Below are 23070 nucleotides of genomic sequence, written 5' to 3' on the forward strand. Positions count from 1 at the left end.
CCTATCATGTGTAAGAAAAGACCCCAAAACATAAAAGATTCCCTGGTCAAAGCGGATATTGGCAGCGACAAGAAAAATGTACAAACCTTGTTAGCACCAAAACGTACGGGTACCTTCCCTTGCTTGAATTGTCCATCGTGTTCGAACGTGATCAAAGGAGACCACTTTACGCACCCCAGATCTGGCAAAAGCTTCCCAATAAAAGAATACTTTACCTGCTTGAGCAATTTTGTGGTGTACATCATCAAATGCCCCTGTGGACTATTGTATGTCGGCGAAACAATCCAACATGTCGGTGACCGCATTGCAAGCCATAAATCCACCATTAGGTGTGGAAAATTATGGCTACCCATTCCACACCATTTTCACGAAGCTAAGCATAATGTAGCGCAGTTACGGTTCCAGGTTATTGATAAAGTATATAGGCCCAGGCGCGGAGGAAATCATATTGAGCTTCTCAAAAAAAGAGAGAGCTTTTGGATCCATAAGTTACAAACTCTAGCACCTAAAGGTCTTAATAGAGAGATAGATTGGCTAATATAATGATGGTACTATACCTTTGTATTTGCCCTAAACCGCACTAACTATGTTATGGTACATTTTTTACAGAAAACTTGAGAAATACCATCCTCACCTTTCCTTCTTCCATCGTACACTCACTATTAGACGGTAATGTATAAAATCAGCACTCTCTATTTTAGTCATGTATAGATGGTAATGCTAGTTCACTCTATTAGTATATTGGGACCCTTCCTTTGTTTATGTTTTTTTTCCTAGGTCATACCTTAAAATGATTGGATGTAAACTAATCACTATTGATCTTTGACAAAATGAGGAATTTATTATGTATATGCCTGTGTATTACATTGCAGTTGCCTTTATGTCCCCATACTTCCAAATGCTTCATACACTACTGCCTTATACATTGACTAGATAGATAATACCCCCTCTGGTATCATCAGTCGTTCACTACCAATAGACTGACATGTGCAGTATGTGCAGTGTCCCCCCCTATCCCTGCATTGATCTTGAACGACACACTGAGGATAAACATCCTCCCACGTCTATGTACGAGTTTAGCCCTACTGCACATGTGCGGGCACCTCTATTCAAGACTTAACGGTACCACCAATACACTAATAGCAGCGCAGGTCACCAATACGCAGGTGCCGGCGTCTCCGTGCACTTCCGGGTTCAGGAGTTAAATAGCTCCCAAACCTGTTATCTCACTGCTCTAAGCCACAGTCTGGGAAGACGGCTGCAAAGGTATGCGATAATCTTATCTGTCCCTAATCCTTTCAACCTCCAATCTGTTAACTCCATACTCCCCCTTCTGCTTTTCAGAGGACTCCATTACCCACTGCTACATTCCTATCCTAAAGCCTGCAGGTAATATGTGTCACTTCATTAACTTCCAAGTACAGCTGTATTTTCCTCTCACATGTAATGTTGTTACTAAGACTTATCCCTCGTGATTACAGATGCAAGTAAGCCCCCTATGCTTCTAGACAAAAGTGCATTATACGTGACCTTATCCACTTACTGTAAACCTAAGGTAATGGTATACAGGGGATCCACTACATGGGGGTGCTATATATCATGTGTTACCTGCTGACCACATACGTTCTCATCCTTCAGGGACCACGAGTTATTGAACTCTCCCAACTTAAAAGGACAAATTCCAATAGTTATTCATTTGCTAGCACGAGCAAGGTAATCAGTTATCCCCCCTCCCCCATAGTGCTACTCCCCTTATAGAAATACTACCCTTTCATAATCATGCCTTTATCTGCAGGGCTTGCGTTTTGCTACTACCACAATCCTTCTATCCTGGGTGGAGTGCCTCACCATTTCTATACCAAAAAACCCCCTAAAAAGGAGAGAGAAAAAAATTCCCTCTGTGATATTAGTTCATCTATGATTGGAGGTATGCAAATTTTTCATGTATTGTCAAATCTTGCCTTTCATCTTATTGTCATTGCACATATTGGCTGTGACGACTGGAGAGTTACTTCAACTGCTGATATGCTATTACTGTGCCTTTTACACCAACTAGGACATGATTTTCCATGTAATTATGTATATATGTATATGATCTGTTGATATTCTTGTGATATATGTAAATAGTTATTTCTTTTTCTTTACCCTTCCCCAGTGTGACTTGGTATGAAGAAGGCCCAGCTTGGGCCGAAACGTCCCTTAGTCCCTCCCACTAACTTTGTTCATAAATAAAGACACTTGGTTTGCACGATAAAAACGAATCTGTTGACTTTCTTTTACTATTACCTCATGCTGAAGAGAGTGCAGTGGTATAATACATAGGGTATAGTCGTTACCTGCGATCCGGTGTCAAGAAGGGCTAAGGTCGGGATACCGTCCACAGCCAGGGAGATGATGGGGCGACCTCCAACATACCGATCCCGCCAGTCAGCTGGGCCTTGAGGGTCTATTCCTGAGGATTGGCCCTTGGCCTCAGGGGTTGCTCGTTTAAAGGACACCGACGGGAGTAGTGACCGGTCTTGTTGCACTTGTAGAAGACAGGTGTTCCATACCAGTTGTCGTTGTTCCTCCTCCGCTGCATCCATGGGACGTTTTCCAGGCTGTCGGCGAGCTGTATCTTCTCCGCCGGCTTGACTTTCATCGGTAGCTGCAAGGCGGCGAGGATCCTGGCGACGTCATCACTCAGGCGCTGGACTTGCGATGACAGATCTTCCAGAGCCCCGGGGGTTGCTGTAGGGGCTGGCAAGGCCAACAGGGGGGAGACGGGAGCAGTGTCAGTCGGCCAAGATGGTGGGTCGGGAGCACCAGAATCCGCCGTCTGTAGTGCCTTAATAGCCCGCTCCTATAGGACTGTAAAGTTCAAGGCTCTGTGTTCCAGAGACCACAGCCGTAGTTGCTTATGGTCTTCAGCGGACCCCAGCCCCTGCAGGAACTGTTCTACCAGCATTTTGTTGCTGTCAGTCTCATTGATGGGGTCCACCCGTCTCAGTGTACGCAAGGCCGTCTGTAGCCGCAAGGCGTAGTCTCGGATACTGTCCCGTGGCCGCTTTCGGCAGTTATAGAACTGCATTCGGAACTCCGCTTTGGTGCGGGTCTCAAAAGCAATCTGAAGTTTATCAAAAATGGTGGTTACCGAGACCCGGTCCGCGTCTACCCAAGTCTCCACCTCCTGCTCGGCGGCGCCGGTCAGCTGCCCAAGTACTACCGCTGCACGCTGCTTGCCAGTCATGGAGTACAAATCGAGAATCGTGCATATTTTCTTCCGGAACACCTGCAAAGCATAAGGCTTCCCATCGTACTGGGGTAGCCAGGCAGCACCGGGCACATAGGGCAAGGAGATTGGCATTACCTGGGTGACCGTCGGGGCCGCAGCTTCCCCTGCTCCTGTGACCGGAGCGAGAGCCACCACATTCCCGTCATATGGCACATCTGCAGGCATCACCGCTCCAGCGGCCGGTGCCACTCCGCCGTCGGGGTAAGGCTCAGACATCTTCCCGCTTCTCCCCCTTGGTCTTTTTGCTAGCACTCTTCTTTTAGGCCGGTAAGTTTAGTTTTTTCGACTTCCGGCCTTGCTTTCTAGCCGTGTTACCAAGAGGCGGGGCTTCAGCTTTCGCGCCCTTTTCTCAGGGAAGAAGACTCTGGGCGGGAATCTTCGCGCCCAAAAATGGCGGCAAGATGGCGACTTCTGAACTTTCTGCAATGGATCACCGCTGACTTCAATACAAGGCGCACTTCCACAAGGTAAGTGGATGGGTATCTATCCTGTTCGTGACGCCAGAAATCTAGGTGTGCCGCCTCGCTCAGATCCGGACCTTCTGTGGGGGGCTCTGTGGGTCTCCGGAACCGGGGGTCTCGCGGTCACTTCGATCAAAAAGACGGTTTGTAGTAGTAGATGTAGGACGTATATGTACGGGCTGAGCCGTATTAAATTCGTGATGCTACCAACGGTATGTGGTGAGGTTGGACACCACCGCTGCAGTGACGGGGCACCCAGGGGAGATGTTATGCAGCAAGTTGTTAACCCCTCCGTGGGCAGGGATGGTGGCCCAGGGACCCGTTGGGGATTGGTGCAGGGAGATGGGTGACCGCAGGGTGCTGGTGTACTCACTATTGACGGAAACACACGAGTCTCTGGTAAACCAAGGTGATGGTGGTCGGTGCCCTCAGCCGGCTGCGTTCTGGTCCCCCACCCGGCTGGCGGTGCCTGTCTTTCTCCTGCACTTTTGTGCAATGGTGGACTGTCTGTGCTTGCAACTTCAGGAGTCTGCACCCGGCTGGATGTGGCCTAAGGAGCCCTTGCCTGCAGACACTGGCCCGTGGGATCTCTGAGCCCTGGCGGTGGCCTTTTATCCCCCTCGATGGGCTGTTGTCTTCTAATAGGGACTTTGAGTGGGACAAGACCACTAGTCCTGGCCTCAATCGGTGAATTAACCAGTTCCAGTAGCTTCTGGATTTGGCTTCAGGGTCTGAGTACCCCCTGTGTGCTCCGGTTTCCGAGTCGGTTCCCTGGGTCGGTATCGGCTGGCCACTACCCTGTTCCGGTCCACCTCGGTTCCACCGAGCCGTCTTCCTGGCTCCTGCAGACGGAGACCGCCATCTGCCTCCCAGCCAAAGGCACCAGGACTCCTACCCTGGCGCCGTTCAATTTGGGGTATTCGCCTCTGCTGTAGCTGCACACAGCTCCAGCCCACACTTTTCTCCAACTTGAAGTCTAACACTCCACTGTTTACTTTCCCACCCCGGGCTGTCCAGACTCCTTGGTGGGCGTCTTCCAACCGCCTGGTTCCACCCCCTGGTGTGTCCATCTAGCCCTGAGGGGGGTGACTAGGGTTTTGAAGGTTGGCTGATGTCACCTGTGAGGGAAAGGTGTAGTGCAGGGGTCTATCTGTGACTACCTGGACCGACCAGGGCATCACAAGGACAGCTGGCGGCCTTGCACCATCATTGGTCTGGGACCAAGGCATTACGGGGTACATAGACCCTAGGTCAGGGAGTAGCTTCAGGCAAACCGACAATTTACCCGAGGAGAACGAAGTCTTCAAGAGCCGTTCCCACCCGCTCCAAAATTGTGGTACTAGCACAACGAGGGAAATAGGACTTTCCATTCAAAACGGTCCAGAAAATCCCAAGCGTGAACCTTGAGAGCAAGGTCCCACACTTAGCCATAGTGGGGTAGTGGGGAGTGGGACCCAGCAGGTTTCATACTACCGGGACCAACAGAGAAGTAAACTTAGTGCCAGGAGGCAGGTCATGGATCACAAGGCAGCATCCAACGGCACTGCCCCACCATCACCGAGCCCCGGGGTATCCCCCTACCCGTGGAGGGTCACAACCCCTGGCTGCCCCATTCCATCATCCCCGGGTACTCTCAACTGCAGCAGTGGTACTCCTAATTACCACATACCATGGGTGGTGTAATGAACTCCATAACCTCCCTTGTAAATACCCCCTTTTCATTTGAGTGGCCGCACGACCCCCAGGTCTGGAGACCCTCGAGTGACGGCAAATCCGGATCCAAGCAGCTCGGCTGCTGAAACGGGGGCGGCACATATATCCCAGGTATTTAGTCAAGCATAGTGGTGGGCGTGTCATGGTTTGGGGCTGCGTGAGTGCTGCCGGGTGTAGGGAGCTACAGTTTATTGAGGGAACCATGAATGCCAAAATGTACTGTGACATAGTGAAGCAGAGCATGATCCCCTACCTTGTTAAAGAAACTGAGGGTAAAGGTCCTGGATTGGCTAGATCTAAACCCTATGGAGCATCTGTGGAGCCTCCTCAAATGGAAGGTGGAGGAGCGCTATGTCTCTAAAAACCACCAGCTTCGTGATGTCATTATGGAGCGTAGAATAGGATTCCAGCGGCTCCTGTGATGCTCTAGTCAACTCCATGCCCAAGAAAGATAAGGCAGTGATTGAAAATAATGGTGGCCACATAAAATATTGACATTTTGGGTACAATTCGGCCATTTTCACTTAGATTTTTACTCACTTTGTTGGCCAGTGGTTTTGACATTAATGGCTGTGTGTTAAGTTATTTAGAGGGCACAAAATTTGCACTGTTGTACCATGATAATTTCTAATATAATATTTATTAAAAATGTGAGGGGTGTACTTACTTTTGTGATACACTGTACATACAGTATTTTGTAGTATGTCTAATATTGAGAAAGTCACAATTTCCTTGCCTTCCCCCAGATTGTAATCCTCCTCTCCTAGAATGAAAACAGATTGCATGTTACCGGCTCACAAAAGCCTGTAAAGTTTTGCAGACACGTCACAGAGCAGTATAAAACACTGCAAATCTTACAATGTTTCCTCCATTGATTTGCCTTTTACTGCTCTCTTTTCAAAAACTTGTGAAATCCAGTGACACCGAGGCAGATTTATCCTGTGGGTTTCCCACCTGATGTGAGTTATGCCGGTGAAGGCTCCCTTGGTAGCAGCCACAAATTTATCTATTGATTGTCAAGGGTAATAAAAACGGAGGTAAAGAAATGTACGCCTCATCCTCAGAACAGACTATCCTGGACTGACCTTGCTCTGATTTTCATCAGAAGAAGTCAGTGGAAAGCTGAATTACTGCAGACAGGACATAGATCAACTTCAGTATGAAAATAGTGCAATGAGGGGCTCTCTCATTGCATATGTTGTAGGCCTCTCATGGACTATGATTACAGTTAAAAATGATCTTGCAATTAATTATTAGTTTAATATTTATTCTAATTGACTGAACTCTTTTTTTAATTTTTCTCCAAAGATGAAATGTCAAACCTGACAATATGTTCAGATATGCACATCTCGAACTGGATTTCAAAGGCTAAAGGGTGCTTTACACGCTGTGACATCGCTAACGATATATCGTCGGGGTCACGACGTTAGTGACGCACATCCAGCGCTGTTAGCAACATCGCAGCGTGTGACAGCGAGCGACGATCAACGAGCGCAAAAACGTGAAAAATCGTTGCACGTTGACACGTCATTAATTTCCTTAATATTGTTGCTGCTGCAGGTATGATGTTGTTCATCGTTCCTGAGGGAGCACACATCGCTATGTGTGACACCGCAGGAACGATGAACATCTCCTTACCTGCGTCCACCGGCAATGAGGAAGGAAGGAGGTGGGCAGCATGTTCCGGCCGCTCATCTCCTCCCCTCCTCTGCAATTGGACGGCTGCCGTGTGATGTCGCTGTGACGCCGACCAAACCACCCACTTAGAAAGGAAGCGGATCGCCGGCCAGAGCGATGTCGCAGGGAAGGTAAGTCTGTGTGACGGGTGTAAGCGATGTTGTGCACCACGGGCAGCGATTTGCCCGTGACACACAACCGACAGGGGCGGGTACGCTCGCTAGCGATATCGGTACCGATATCGCAGCATGTAATGTACCCTTTAGAATCAGTCATAAATATTAGACCAATGGGGGTCTTCCAAACTCTACCCCAATAATCAGCTCATATGAGTTCTATGTCCCTTTATTGTTTAATTGCATAAGGGTTAAATTGGAAATCTAAAATTAATAGGCCATCAGCATAGTTAAAAAAAAACATTTAATCCTTTCTGGTGACTTTCATTGATGCACAAACTGTGCGTATCTCAAACAATTTTTTTTTTGCACTCCTGTTATAATAATCTAATTTGACTTAAAGGGAACCTGTCACCAGATTCTTACCTATTAAACCAAAAATATCACCTTCTGCAGCTCCTGGGCTGCATTCTATGAAGGTGCACCTTGTTGCTGGCCCCCTTTTCAGACCTCCAAAACAACTTTATAAAATATTACTTTTTTGTATGCAAATTTGTTTGGTTGGCCAGATGGGTGGGCTCTAGTTCGCCTTGTTTCCCCCCTCCTGCTGCTGTTCGCCGTCCCCCAGTCTTGATTTGCATGGTTGACGACGGCCCCGTCATCCTACACGCTGATGCCGAAGTCTCGCCCAGGCGCAGTTAGCAGAGGCCACTATTGTGGGCCTGAGCAGAAACTATCCCTCTCGCGCGCCGGTGATGTATTTGCGCAGGCTCGAGATTATGGGTGGGTATTAGGATGATGCTGGTGAGGTCATGCACGGCGCCGCCCATAATCTCGAGCCTGTGCAAATACATCACCGGCGCGCAAGAGGGATAGTTTCTGCTCAGGCCCGCGACAGCAGCCTCTGCTAACTGCGCCTGCACAAGACTTCGTCATCAGCATGGAGGATGACAGGGCCGTCGTCATCCATGCAAATCAAGACTGGGGGACGGCGAACAGCGCCAGGAGGGGGTACAGAAGGTGAAATAGAGCCCGCCCATCTGGCCAACAAAACTAATTTGCATACAAAAAGGTAATATTTTATAAAGTTGTTTTGGAGGTCTGAAAAGGGGGCCAGCAACAAGGTGCACCTTCATAGAATGTAGCCCAGGAGCTGCAGAAGGTGATATTTTTGGTTTAATAGGTAAAAATCTGGTGACAGGTTCCCTTTAAAGGGAACCAACACCAGGATTTTGCTATATGAAGTAGAGGCAGTGCAATACTAGCACTAGGATGTTGAATCCAGGCATACCTGTTATAGGAAGATTGGATGTTTGGTTGCTAAAATATCTTTAATCAAAGTTGCAGAAATGCACTGCACTTTGATTGACATGTGCAGCGGTGCGAGCCTTTGTGGGTCAGAATCCTCGGTGTATATTCTTCCTCCTGCGTCTTGCATTGCATGCTCACTTTCCTTTCTTTAAATATTGCTCTACGTCGCCATTGCTGCTGCTGGCAATGCGTGTGAATTGCCACAGTGATGATATCTTCATTAAAATGGTCCCGGAGTCCACGCCAGCGCATACTGCGATCATGAGGGCCATTTTATTGAAGACACTATGGAGAAGACTATGAGCGGCAGGGGTGCGTGCAAAGATTTTTATTTACATCTGAGCTTACGCACCTGCCACTCATAGTCTTCATTGCAGTGTCTTCAATAAAATTGCGCTTGAGATCATGGTACGCGCATGTGCGGAGTCCGGCACCATTTTAATGAAGACATAACTACTGTGGCAATCCACAAGCACCGTCAACAGCAGCAATGGCGGCGTAGAGCGATATTTAAAGAAAGGTAATGCATTTTTTTAATTCTCCCCTTACACTGCGTATTCTGATGGCAGCACTTATTATTGAGCACTATGCACTTTACTTTTGATAGCTGTCTAAGAGGAATTATTATGGGAGAATATTTAATATAACATTTTATTGCTGTTTTTCAGGTTATTTATAAATTGATATTTTTGCACTATTGGATATATTTATATTTCATACCTATTTATAGTAGTCCCTCTGGTATTTAAATTTGCACATACTGCCTTTTAGAGTTTCCCTGTCTTTAATTAAATATTTTGCTCCTCAACTGGTTTTAAATTGTACTTTGTCAATTCTCTTTTTTTTTTAATTTTTTTATATTTTTTTTTAGATATATTCTATGGTGTGTTGACTCATATGGGCAGATGTATGCCTTTCATTTGTCCATGGGAGCCTTTTTGAAATCATCATTGCATTTAAGCACTAGAGTTGAGCGCGGTTCGCGGTTCGCGGTTCGCGGTTCTCCAGTTCTAGGCTCGAGTGATTTTGGGGGCTGTTCGAGATCGAACTAGAACTCGCGCTTTTGGCAAAAGCTCGATAGTTCTAGATACGTTCGAGAACGGTTCTAGCAGCAAAAAGCAGGGCTTTTACAGCTACAGTGTGCAGGAGCCATCGCTGGCAGCCTGCCCGAAGCTGGTAACCAAGATAAACATCGGGTATCCAACCAAAGCGCTTTGGTTAGTAACCCGATGTTTATCCAAGTTACGTGCAGGAAGCCCACACTTCCCCGCTCAGCTCGCTCCGCCCCCTCCTGCCCGCGGCATGTACACATACATACATACACACACACACACACACACACACACACACACACATGGTCCCGCTCGGCTTACCTGCGGTGATGAAGTCCCGCCATCCCGACCTCAGCGCTGTCACTGTCCTCCATGGCCGCCGCATGTCACATCACCTCTCGCTTCCGACCCGAGACTGACTAGCGGTGACGTCACGGGCCTCTCGCGATACTTGGTGTGAAGGCGCCGGTCATTGAACTCAGTGACAGGGGCTGTCAGTGTTCTGGAGATCAGCGCAGGTAATGTACCTCGCTGACAGCAGCACTTCTCATGCCCTGCAGTGACCTGGGCTGACCCATTGATGTTAGCTCAGGTCACTGCACTGCTCTCCCAGCCAATGGGGAACATCCTGCTCTTCATTGACTGGGACAGTGTGGATCGTCATGGCAACCCCTTGGATTACACCAGACCTGGATTTGTTTTTCTTTCTAATAAATTGGTTAAAGAGGGAATGTTTTGGGGAGTGTTTTTTCAAATAAAAATGTTTTTGTCGTCTATTTTTTTTATTACTGACTGGGTTGGTGATGTCGGGTATCTGATAGACGCCTGACCTCACCAACCCCAGGGCTTGATGCCAGGTGACATTACACATCTGGTATTAACCCCATATATTACCCCGTTTGCCACCGCACCAGGGCGCGGGATGAGCTGGGGCGAAGCACCAGGATTGGCGCATCTAATAGATGCGCCACTTCTGGGGCAGCTGCGGCCTGCTATTTTTAGGCTGGGGAGAGTCCAATAACCATGGACCTCCTTAGTCTGAGAATATCAGACCCCAGCTGTCTGCTTTACCTTGGCTGGTGATCCAATTTTGGGGGGACCCATACGTGTTTTTTTTTTTAAATTATTTATTTAATTTAAAATAACAGCGTGGGGTGCCCTCAGTTTTGGATTACCAGCCAAGGTGAGGTTGCCAGCTGTGGTCTGCAGGCTGCAGCCGTCTGCTTTACCCTAGCTGGCTACAAAACTAGGGGGAACCCTACGTCATTTTTTTTTTTCATTATTTTTTGGCTAAATACAAAACTAAGCACCCCTTAGTGCCACATGAAAGGCACCAAAGGGTGCTCCACTTTTTCTCCATTTTTTCTCCACTTTTTCTCCACTTTTTCTACATTTTTTCTCCACTTTTTCTCCACTTTTCTCCATTTTTTTCTCCATTTTTTCTCCACTTTTTCTCCACTTTTTCTACATTTTTTCTCCGTTTTTTCTCCACTTTTTCTCCACTTTTTTCTCCACTTTTTCTCCACTTTTTCTCCACTTTTTCTCCACTTTTTCTCCACTTTTTCTCAATTTTTCTCCACTTTTTCTCCATTTTTTTCTACATTTTTCTCCACTTTTTCTCCATTTTTCTCCACTTTTTCTCCACTTTTTCTCCATTTTTTTCTCCACTTTTTCTCCACTTTTTCTCCACTTTTTCTCCACTTTTTCTCCACTTTTTTCTCCATTTTTTCTCCATTTTTTCTCCATTTTTTCTCCATTTTTTCTCCATTTTTTCTCCATTTTTTTCTCCATTTTTTCTCCACTTTTTCTCCACTTTTTTCTCCACTTTTTTCTCCATTTTTTCTCCACTTTTTCTCCATTTTTTCTCCATTTTTTCTCCATTTTTTCTCCATTTTTTCTCCACTTTTTCTCCACTTTTTCTCCATTTTTTCTCCATTTTTTCTCCACTTTTTCTCCACTTTTTCTCCACCTTTTCTCCACTTATTCTCCATTTTTTCTCCATTTTTTCTCCATTTTTTCTCCACTTTTTCTCCACTTCTTCTTCACTTTTTCTCCACTTTTTATCAACTTTTTCTACATTTTTTTCTCCATTTTTTCTCCACTTTTTCTCCATTTTTTTTCTCCACTTTTTCTCCACTTTTTCTCCACTTTTTCTCCACTTTTTCTCCACTTTTTCTCCACTGTTTCTCCACTTTTTCCTCCACTTCTTCTCCACTTTCTCTCCACTTCTTCTCCACTTCTTCTCCACTTCTCCACTTCTTCTCCACTTCTCCACTTTTTCTCCACTTTTTCTACATTTTTAATCCACTTTTTCTCCACTTTTTCTCCGTTCTTTTTCTATGGTCGGTCTACCCATTAGCTCTGCCATGCATAGTGTAGCTCTACACCTACTGCACATGTTACTTTATGATTGACATCTCTTTCATACCAGAGCTGTCTAAGCCTACTCTGACCCCATATTTGTCATTACTATATTGTCCTTGTACTGTATTATGACATTTGTATCATGTGTTTCATTTCTTGCTGTGTTGCAATTTTTTTGCTGCATCCCAATTGTACCTCTACATTGTTCGAGTTTATGTTATTGTTCTCTCACTCTTATGTGATACTGATTATTGTCATTGTTCAGGATTACATGCAGATAAGTCCAATCTGACGAAGGCTCAGGCCGAAACGTCATTTGTAACTTGTTTTGGACAAAAACATATATGCTTATGAAAATTTTTTTTTCTTAATACAGACCAATAAAGAGTGATTTTGCATTACTATCCGTTGTGACTTACTGACTTAGTCTGGGAGATTTAGAGTGCCGAGGTTACTCACTACCAGTGAGCAGAGCTTCCTCTACAGTAGTTCTCCTGATTAGGCATGCCCTTACCTCATGAGCAGGGCATTGCAGCTTTGGTAGCAACCATTACGACATGGACTCTGCTGCTGTGGACCCGAGAAGAGTGAGTGCAGATTCATTGCACCCAGACTCCTCACATGAAGGGTCCGCACTCCTAGAAAATGGGGGATACGTTCCCTGAGTGTCTCCCCCCCATATTCTAGACGGTCCAGAGTCGTCGTGGGACCCCTTTATTTTTTTCCTTACAATAAATTGGTGAAAGAGGAAATGTTTTGGGGACTGTTTTTTCAAATAAATTTCTTTTGTCGATTATTTTTTTTTGTTAGTACTGACAGTTTATGATGTTGGGTATCTAATAGATGCCATGACATCACAAACTGCTGGGCTTGATCTCAGGTGACTTTACAGCTAGTATCAACCCGATTTATTACCCCGTTTGCCACTGCACCAGGGCACGGGATGAGCTGGGGTGAAGCGCCAGGATTGGCGCATCTAGTGGATGCGCCACGTCTGAGGTGCCTGCGGCCTGCTATTTTTGGCTGTGAAGGCCCAATAACTATGGACCTTCCCACCCTGAGAATACCAGACCACAGCTGTCCGCTTTACCTTGGCTGGTGATCCAATTTGGGGGGGACCCTACTTTTATTGTGTAATTATTAATATTTATAAAATAATTATAAAAAAGAGCCTGAGGGGACCTCCACATTGGATCCCCAACCACGATAAAGCTGCCAGCTGTGGTTTTCAGGCTACAGCCGTCTGCTTTACCCTAGCTGGCTATCAAAAATGGGGGGACCCAACGTCATTTTTTTTTTAACTATTTTTGAAATAGAAAAAATTAATGGGCTTCCCTGTATTTTGATTGCCAACCAAGATAACAGCAGGCAGATGGGGGTGGCAACCCATAGCTGTCTGCTTTATCTGCGCTGAGAATCAAAAATACCGCGGAGCGCTACGTCATTTTTTTAAAGATTTATTTTTACAGCACTGTGATGTCCAGCAATCAAAATACAGGGAAGCCCATTTTATTTTTAGTTATTTAAATAAATAATTAAAAAAAATATATTTGGGCTCCCGCTGCATTTTTTGTATTGCTAGCTAAGGGTAATCCAAGCAGCTACTGGCTGCTAACCCCCACTGCTTGGTGTTACCTTCACTGGCAATGGAAAATCCAAGGAAGCATTTTTTATTTTTTTTGCCAAAAAACTACAAAAAAAGGACGTGAGCTTCGCCATATTTTTGTATGCTAGCCAGGTATAGCAGGCAGGTGCTGGAAGAGTTGGATACAGCGCCAGAAGATGGCGCTTCTATGAAAATGCCATTTTCTGAGGAGGCTGCAGACTGCAATTCTCAGCAGTGGGGCCCAGAAAGCTCAGGCCAACCTGTGCTGCGGATTCCAATCCCCAGCTGCCTAGTTGTACCTGGCTGGACACAAAAATGGGGCGAAGCCTACGTCATTTGTTTTCTAATTATTTCATGAAATTCATGAAATAATAAAAAAAGGGCTTCCCTATATTTTTGGTTCCCAGCCGGGTACAAATAGGCAACTGGGGGTTGGGGGCAGCCGTACCTGCCTGCTGTACCCGGCTAGCATACAAAAATATGGAGAAGCCCACATAATCTTTTCAGGGGGCAAAAAACTTCTGCATACAGTCCTGGATGGAGTATGCTGAGCCTTTAGTTCTGCAGCTGCTGTCTGTCTGTATGGAGAAGAGCAGACAGCAGCTGCAGAACTACAAGGCTCAGCATACTCCATCCAGGACTGTATGCAGAAGTTTTTTGCCCACCAAAAAAATGACGTGGGCTTCGCCATATTTTTGTATGCTAGCCAGGTACAGCAGGCAGCCACGGGCTGCCTCCAACCCCCAGTTGCCTATTTGTACCCGGCTGGGAACCAAAAATATAGGGAAGCCCGTTTTTTTTAATTATTTCATGAAATAATTAAAAAAAAAACGACGTAAGCTTCGCCCCATTTTTGTGTCCAGCCGGGTACAACTAGGCAGCTGGGGATTGGAATCCGCAGCACAGGTTAGCCCGAGGTTTCTGGGCGCCTCTGCTGCGAATTGCAGTCCGCAGCCGTCCCAGAAAATGGCGCTTTCATAGAAGCGCCATCATCTGGCGCTGTATCCAACTCTTCCAACAGCCCTGGAGCCGGGTGGCTTGTTGGGTAATCATGAGTTAATACTGGCTTTGTTTTACTAGCCAGTATTAAGCCAGAGATTCTTAATGTCAGGCACGTTTGACCCGGCCATTAAGAATCTCCAATAAAGGGTTAAAAAAAAGACACCACACAGAGAAAAAATACTTTAATAGAAATAAATACACAGACACATTAGAGACTCCATCTTTATTACCCCCTGTCAGCCCAATAAATCCCCAATAAACCAGCGCTGATAAGAGGTTTTTAATAGAGTCTTAAATTATAAGCAGCAATTTCAGCGTTCCAAGTGCCTTTAAATGAATTTGAAGAAACTGCACTTCAGGATTGTAGTGAGGATTGTAGTGAGGATGAGGTGCCCCAGCCCATTACTTGATGGGCTGGGGCACCTCATCCTCACTACAATCCTCACTAGTGTAGTAGTAGTGACGATTGTAGTGAGGATGAGGTGCACCAGCCCATCATGGGCTGGGGCATCTCATCCTCACTACAATCCTCACTAGTGTAGTAGTAGTGACGATTGTAGTGAGGATGAGGTGCACCAGCCCATCATGGGCTGGAGCACCTCATCCTCACTACAATCCTCACTACAATCGGGAAGCAGCGTGCAGCCTTCACTCCGTGAGTGATCAGTGCTGCTAGCGGTAACAGCGGTAACGCTGACAGACGCGTTACCATAGCAACGGTGCTCCCGGAGCCGCTGTTAGCGGTGGCGTCACCGCTAACTGCGTTGCTATGGCAACGGTGATCTCCGTTAATGACCGGCTGTGTCAGCCGGTCCCTAACGGAACGGGGAGTCGACTGTGTGCTAGAGCATATCGCCGGTACACGGCGATACACAAATGTGCACCGTGTACCGGAGAGATGCACTCGCAGGTCCTACATGACGTGTCATAGTCATGTGACCAGTCTGTAGCCAATGAGATAATAGCCACGTGACTGGTCACATGGCTATTTTGACGTCACGATAGGTCCTGCTTTTCTGCTGGCAGTGCCGGTCACCGGGAGGATTCAGCGATCATCGGATGGAATAGCGGCAGGAGACAGAGTGCAGGAGGGATCGCGGGGACCGGTAAGTGTTATGGCAATGTTTATTAACTGTTTGTGTACATTTATCATGCATTTTTATGTGTTTGTGATTGCCTCCCATTATAGCCTATTGGTTCGAGTTTGGTTCGTTGAACCGAACTCGAACGGGACCCCCGTTCGGCGAACCAACCTCGAGCCGAACCGCGACCGGTTCGCTCATCTCTATTAAGCACCTCTTGAGGGATTCTTTTTGATTGATTATTAAAGTGTATACTGGTCTTTAGCCAGTGCTTTTTATTACGTCACAACCGGAGTCCGCTGCAGCGAATTCTACTCCCAGGCGACGCCATGTTCCTGCCGTGGATAGTGCTGGTGATGGGAGAGGAGTCGATACCAGCGGCGCTGGTGGGTGCACGCTCCGATCATCCACTGGGCTGGGTTATCTTGGGATCTGTAGTACCACTGGCTGACTATAGGTGGAGTGTGTCTTCCAGCTGAAGTTACCATCATTCAGCTACAACCAATGGGAAGACACCACACCCTTCTTAATTCCCCTTCTGTCTGCTGACCACTGCCAGGGATAGTTCTGATATTCTGGTTCCTGTTCTGTTTAGTGATTCTGGTGATCTGACTTCTGCTTGTTTCCTGACTACCCTTTTGCCTGCTGTTTATGTACCTCACTGCCTGATCCGGATTTGACCTCTGCTACGTTTTCTGATTACGTCCTTGCCTGCCGATTCTGTCACTGTTCTGCTATTCCTGGTTTGACCCTGCCTGACTACTACTCTCTTAGACTGCAGCCTTCCACAGTTAGTGATCACCTTGGGCCCTGTGTAATTCCAAATCCCTGTCTAGAGGTTAAAGGGTTTCAGGGTTCTGGGGGTCCTGCTTGGTGAGTGGTTCCCCTCTAGCTTGTTCATTACACCCCGTCTGAGTCTGTGGATCCAGGCAGGCATTACACTCCTGTATAGCCCTGAACAGAGCTATCAGATAAAAAAGCAAAAGTTTTGTATAATAAAAGGTCAACTCGGAATTTCATTTTACAATACATCTTAGCAAAAAATCCTTCTTTAATTACACCTTCACTAAATGCTTTTTTTCTAGAGATATAATATTATATCACTGAATTTGAGGGCAAATATGTATACCAAATCCTTTTGAGGGCAGCTTCATATTTATGGGTAGATGCCATTGATGCCGATCCCTGTTCCGATCGCGTATTACATGAGGCAGTTGAATCTGTGCTCATTGCTAGCCGTGAAGACTATAATTGATGGATAAGACCATGTCCAGGCAAGAATTCACATAATTGTGTTCCAGAGGTGGATTAAAATTCCTTCTGATGTCTAAAGTGTGTGGAGGACACCCTTAAGCAAAATGAAGCGCATTTTACAGGATAAGTCAAGAAGCTCATAAGAAAACTTAAAAAAAGATATTTTTGCTTGACTCCTACATTACCACAAATACAACAAGAGCAACGTTTTCTTATTTCACGTGAGAAGAAATCAAAGCTGTTTCATTCTGACAACAAATTTTTAGACTGAATACTAGTATAAAATATTTATTTATGGTTTTTGCGTTTTTAGATATAGGGTTTGGTCCATTTTTTCTTCTGTTTTAATGCCACATTATAACATACAAAATGTTGGTGAGAAATATAAAATAACACAAGTCATTTAGTAGCCAGTGAGCCGCGATTCTTGATGCTCAGAGCAAGCCATGAAAAGAAGATGCTCCACAATACGAGGCTTGACATGGCCCATTACACTTGGTGTATACAATGAGTTTGCAATAATGTATGATTCTGTATCTTCTCAGCACTAAATAAGGCTGATTGAGACATGTCTAGGGCTCGGAAGTGGTGGAAACTATGGAAGGTGTGAGCAAGTGGCTATGTAATTGCTTCGCGGCCAATTTTCGTGTGGTCATTTTCCACACTCCCCTTCTTCCAAGAGTCCTAACTTTTTATTTTTCTGTCCACATAGCCATATCAGAGGTCATTTTTTGAGTAATGAGTTGTACCTTGGAGCGACACAATTCATTATATCACATTGCATACTGGAAAAAGGGGAAAATTCAAATTTTAGTAAAATTCTAAAAGAATGTAATTGTGACATTGTTTTATTGGAATTGTTTTCACAGTGAATAATGTGTGTTAAAAATGAGCTGTAATCGTGATTCTTTTCAGCGGTACGATTGTGGCGATATCAACATTGTCCAGATTGGTATTATTTTAGTAGTAAAAAATACAGGAGTTTTTAAAACGTTTTTGGGATTGTGTCACCAGTTTTTGGGACCCATAACATTTTCATTTTCCGTTCAATCGAGACGTGTGAGGGCTTAAATTTTGTGGAGTGAGACAGCGTTTTTATACATACCATTTTAGGGTAAATATGACATTTTGATTGTTTTTTACAGCAATTTTTGTGGTGTTCAAATATGCAATTTTGCAATTTTTACAGGTTTATTTTGTTTATGATGTTTAACAATTGGGTTAATTATTTTAAAATTTTAATAGATTTGATTTTTCTGAATGTGGCAATATCACATATGACTCGTTGCTTTTACTATATACTGCAATAGCACAGTCTCTTTTAAATCACGGCCACAAAATGCATTATGGAGCTTCAATGGAGCTCCATAAGGACAGGCACATAGGTCTTCAGCCGACACCTGGCTGACATTGAAACCCATCGATGCCCTGTGATCGCATGGGTGCATAGAATGACACATTCCAATGCCAATATGCTGTTATTGCCGCTGTCAGAGTTTGATAGCTGCATTTAATAGGTTAACAGTCGAGGCTGGAGCTGTTAGATGTAGGTCCTGGCTGTAACACTCAGCCACCTGCTGGGTATGGGGCAAGTTAACCCTGTCAGCCTACTCCATATACCTGGTCTCAGTGAACTCCGTTGCCAAGCTCATTGCCATACTGTCAAATTGCGGGACATGGTCGAACAGCATTCCGGTAATCTGGCAGCGGGTTCACTGAAGGCAGTAGGGGAGCACCCGAGTGTGAACTTCAATGACCTGACTACTGGATTGCTGGACTGCTGTGCCACCGTGACCCACAATTCAGAAGTTGAACATTCCAGCAGCAGGTTTACTGGTGGTCAAACTTGATACTGTGGGAACCCGTCAGTGAAATTCGGTGACCTGGCTGATGTCATTGATTCTCACAGATGGGTCCCTCGCTGCCCTCAGTGTGTGCCCGGAGCTGCAGTGATCATTCGCGCTTTCCATCACTGCAATGTTTGGATGTAGCACAGCCAGGATCACTGTAGGACGTTGTGTGGATTAAGTCAGTCCTGCAGGGTGTTTTGAGGGTTAATAAATTGGGGAAAGAGGGTGTGTTTTTTTATTATTTCAAAGAAAGGATTTTGTGTGTTTGTTTGTTTTTTTTTCTTTTTACTTACAGGGTTGGTAATTCAGGGGAGTCTCATACACAAACCCTTCATTACTAACCCAGGGCTTCATAGCAGCTTTTATTTTTTACAAAAACCACAGCTGACATAAACACCATATATTACCCCGATAACCACCGAACCAGGGCAATTGGAATGAGCTGGGTAAAGAGCCCCAATTGGCACATCTAATGGATGTACCAATTGTGGGGCAGCTCCGAGCTGCTATTTTAAGACTAGGGAGTGCCCAATAACCATGGACCTTCCCAAACTGAGAATACCAGTCCCCAAATGTCTGCTTTACCTGAGCTGGTTATCAAAATAAAATGGGGGACTACCCTTCATTTTTTTTCACTGTGCCTGCCAATGATATTAATGCCAGTAGCAAAGATGGCAACAGCATTACTGTGATTGGCAGGCACTGCCCGCGTGTTTAGTAGCTGAAAATCAGGCTCCAAACATGCGGGGAGAGGAGTTGAAACTCATGAGGTGAGGTCTTAAATACTTGAGTAACAAATATCCCAAATACCTTAATATCCATATGAGTAACAAAAAGTGCTGAATATATTCGCTCATCAGTGATAAATGCTGTTAATGGGCCCATCCTAAAAATATAAAGGTTCCTATTCATTATGGCATTTGCACTTGTTTTTTGTCTGGTTGAGATGTTAATAACATCTAGTGAGAATTTTATGACAATAGCACCTTTAGAAATATATTTAATTAGAAAATTGATGAGGTTTTCAATACTTATTTCACCTAGTATAGTATAGGTTTCCAGAAATGTACCGTAATCTCATCAGAAGTAGGATTGTCAAGGCAGAAGTGAAATTAAAGGGGTGAGGCAGATAGTGCATTTACCCTGGGCATAGCCAGCAGGAGGACGTAATATGGTGGTCTAGGGTTTCGTCCAGGCAGTAGTGATCGCTCCCGTTGCCCCACCGCTATTCTCCAAGCTGAATGATAAACTTTATTGAAGCACTGACCAATAAGCATTACAAAGGAACCTGAAAAACAAGAGTTTTAAGGGGGAAATAGTGTGAAGTGACAGTATGGGAAGCAAGTATGAGGGAGCACCGTATAGAGACGGGGCAATGTGGGAGAGGACAGTAAACAGAGGTGTAGTGTGGGGCACAGTAAGTGCGCAGTGTGCGGTTAAAACAGTGAGAAGAGGGCACAGTATATAGACTGTAGAATGGGGCACAGCATAGAGATGCAGCAGCAAAGGGGGCAGTGTGAGGGCACAGTATGGATGGGCGAGTATGCAAGATGTGAGAAGGGAGCACAGTATAGTGATTCAGCAGTGTGTGGGGGGACAAAATGCTGCACAGTATACAGAGAAGGCAGCATGGAGGACAGTGTGGGCAGAGTATGTTGGACTACATGTAGAGGTGAGAGTGTGAGGAGGGGGTGCAGTATAGACATTAGAGGTACAGTGTGAAGAGGGGGAAAAGTATGAAATTAGGGCAGCGTGAGGGGTCACTTAATATAGGAACAGTGTGTTGATTTTTAGCTAGAGTAGACAGTATGGTGGTTATAGCTAATCCGAGTGGACACTATGGTCGGTATAGATAAAAGGGGGGGTTAAAGATATAAAGCATTGACAATGTGGTCGTTATAGCTAATAAGGGAGGACAGCATGCCAGTTATAGCCAATAATTGAGGACAGGGAATAGTTATAGACAATAAGGGTGGACAGTGTGGTAGTTATACTTTAACACTAGAACTACTGAGGTAGTCATTTTGACTACTTCGCACTATGTATTTCTCCTCTGTGACTACATTTTTTGGAATTCTGGCTTGAGACTCGGTGACATTTCCTCAAATAGGATGTTAAAAAAGATTTTGTGGCAATAAATAATTTAGGTGCAAAAATTGCGCATTTATTTCAACATTCACCTATAACTACTAAAGGTAGTCATTTTGACTACCTGCTATATTTTGCTGTCCTTTTGTCACTAAAAGTTGCTGTAAAGTTTTGTGCATATTTTTTTCACTATATCTTATTTACCCTGATGTTCATATAGATGTAGTTCAATTCAGATGTCAACTTTTCACATTTTCATTGTGTTACCTGGTTGTATTACTGTGTAATGCTGATCTGAATAGAGCTTTGTTGTAATCTTATGTATCTTATGCTAACGATCTTATCGAATCTTATGTATCTTATGCTAACGAAGGGAGGTGTTTTTCTCTGGTCCTAGCAGTAGACAGTAAGGGTACCTTCACACTTTAGCGATGCAGCAGCGATCCGACCAGTGATCTGACCTGGTCAGGATCGCTGCTGCATCGCTACATGGTCGCTGGTGAGCTGTCAAACAGGCAGATCTCACCAGCGACCAGTGACCAGCCCCCAGCCAGCAGCGACGTGCAAGCGACACTGCGCTTGCACGGAGCCGGCGTCTGGAAGCTGCGGACACTGGTAACTAAGGTAAACATCGGGTATGGTTACCCGATGTTTACCTTAGTTACCAGCTCACACCGCTTAACTTAGCGTGTGCAGGGAGCAGGAGCCGGCACTGGCAGCGTGAGAGCTGCGAAGGCTGGTAACGAAGGTAAATATCGGGTAACCACCTTGGTTACCCGATGTTTACCTTGCTTAGAGCTTACCGCAGGCTGTCAGACGCCAGCTCCTGCTCCCTTCACATTGATTGTTGCTCTCTCGCTGTCATACACAGCGATGTGTGCTTAGCAGCGGGAGAACAACAATAAAAAAATGAACCAGCACTGTGTGTAACGAGCAGCGATCTCACAGCAGGGGCCAGATTGCTGCTCAGTGTCACACACAGCGAGATCGCTAATGAGGTCACAAAAAACGTGACTCAGCAGCGATCTCAGTAGCGATCTCGCTGTGTGTGAAGTACCCCTTAGTCTGGATACTAAATCACTTTCATTTCACTTGGAGAGACAAGGACAACAGATGCAGACATAAGAGCTCTGAAAACTGTTACAGGTATATACAACATTTTATTGTCATATTATTCTATTTTTTAGGAAAGACTTTAGCTGTCTGTCAACTGATTCAACCCACCTACGTTTGAAGGTGGCAGAACATGTATTATTTCTTATAGTTTTCATTTCATTTCTATTTTTCAGCAGTGAACCAGTGAACTCTCAAGTGGAATTTCTCCAATTTACTAATACGGCTAGAAGACGTGCGGTAAAGCCTGAAGATATTCTGGCTATTTTGCAATCCATACTAGAGGATGAATCGGAATCCGAATGTCAGGATACTCAAATTGAAATGGACAGTGATGAAGATTTCAATCTTCAAAACATTTCGAGTGAATCTGAAGACTCAGAAGAAACAAATGTGGAAGGTAAGTAGTTATGTGTATTTATTTGTTCTTCCACACACTGAGTTACTAAACAAAAATTCTAAATGTTCATCAACTTTTTTGCCAGACGTTGCAAGCTCATCAACTGGGGATCAGGCTCATGCATTGATGTTGCCTCGTGACCATCCTCCTGGTCGTGGACAGAAAAAAAATCTGCAAAACGTCCCAGATATGTATCCACAACAGAAGACGATGGCGGCGAAGGCGATGCAACCAACACCACAGAAGGCGAATCTCCAGGAATACTAGTTTCAGCTGATGGTATTCAGATGTGATGTCTCAAAAAAAATTTTGCCAGATAAAAGCAAAATGCAAAAATAATCGATCTGTTGGAAATTGTATGACTTGCCATAAGTCTTTGTGTGGGCAATGTACCGCTGTAATTGAAAGACGATGCCTGAAATGCAAATGAACAACTGTTTAGAAAGTTACCGGTTGTACTTCATAATAATGGTTGGTCGGTTTTATTGAGATTCTGCGCCATATTTTCATTTTTCTTCTCCTTCACGTACATTTTCTCTGCTTGTTGTTCTTGAGTTGTTTATATGTGTGCACTTTAATAATAAATTATTTTAAAACGTCTTATTATTGTTTTACTTAGTTTACTTTTGTTATTTCCTGTAGAAAAATATGAAAAGAAATCAGAAAAAAAACATTCCAAAGCATTACTGTTGGATCTCACAATAATC

The 23070-nt window shown here is 45.0% G+C and overlaps 2 long non-coding RNA genes across 5 annotated transcripts in view; one reads left to right on the forward strand and one right to left on the reverse strand.

Annotated features, from left to right (window-relative positions):
- On the forward strand, positions 1-22957 carry LOC142304121 (uncharacterized). 4 transcript variants are annotated; one of them, XR_012753074.1, is made up of 7 exons: positions 1-669; positions 1345-1389; positions 1482-1555; positions 1639-1713; positions 1796-1927; positions 22140-22363; positions 22449-22957. It is a non-coding gene; the product is annotated as an uncharacterized LOC142304121 (long non-coding RNA). The 4 variants fall into 4 exon arrangements; XR_012753075.1 differs by lacking the exons at positions 22140-22363; positions 22449-22957 and adding an exon at positions 2156-2257 and having other exon boundaries at positions 10-669; XR_012753072.1 differs by lacking the exons at positions 22140-22363; positions 22449-22957 and having other exon boundaries at positions 19-669; positions 1796-2257.
- Positions 22003-23070, reverse strand: part of LOC142304122 (uncharacterized) — a 7310-nt gene continuing 6242 nt past the window's right edge. Inside the window, exons 3-4 of the long non-coding RNA XR_012753076.1 lie at positions 22894-22999; positions 22003-22778 (exon numbers count right to left, since the gene is read on the reverse strand). This is a non-coding gene — a long non-coding RNA (uncharacterized LOC142304122). The remainder of the gene's footprint in view (positions 22779-22893; positions 23000-23070) is intronic.

The sequence above is a fragment of the Anomaloglossus baeobatrachus genome, chromosome 4, assembly GCF_048569485.1.
Source record: "Anomaloglossus baeobatrachus isolate aAnoBae1 chromosome 4, aAnoBae1.hap1, whole genome shotgun sequence".
Taxonomy (NCBI): Eukaryota; Metazoa; Chordata; class Amphibia; order Anura; family Aromobatidae; genus Anomaloglossus; species Anomaloglossus baeobatrachus.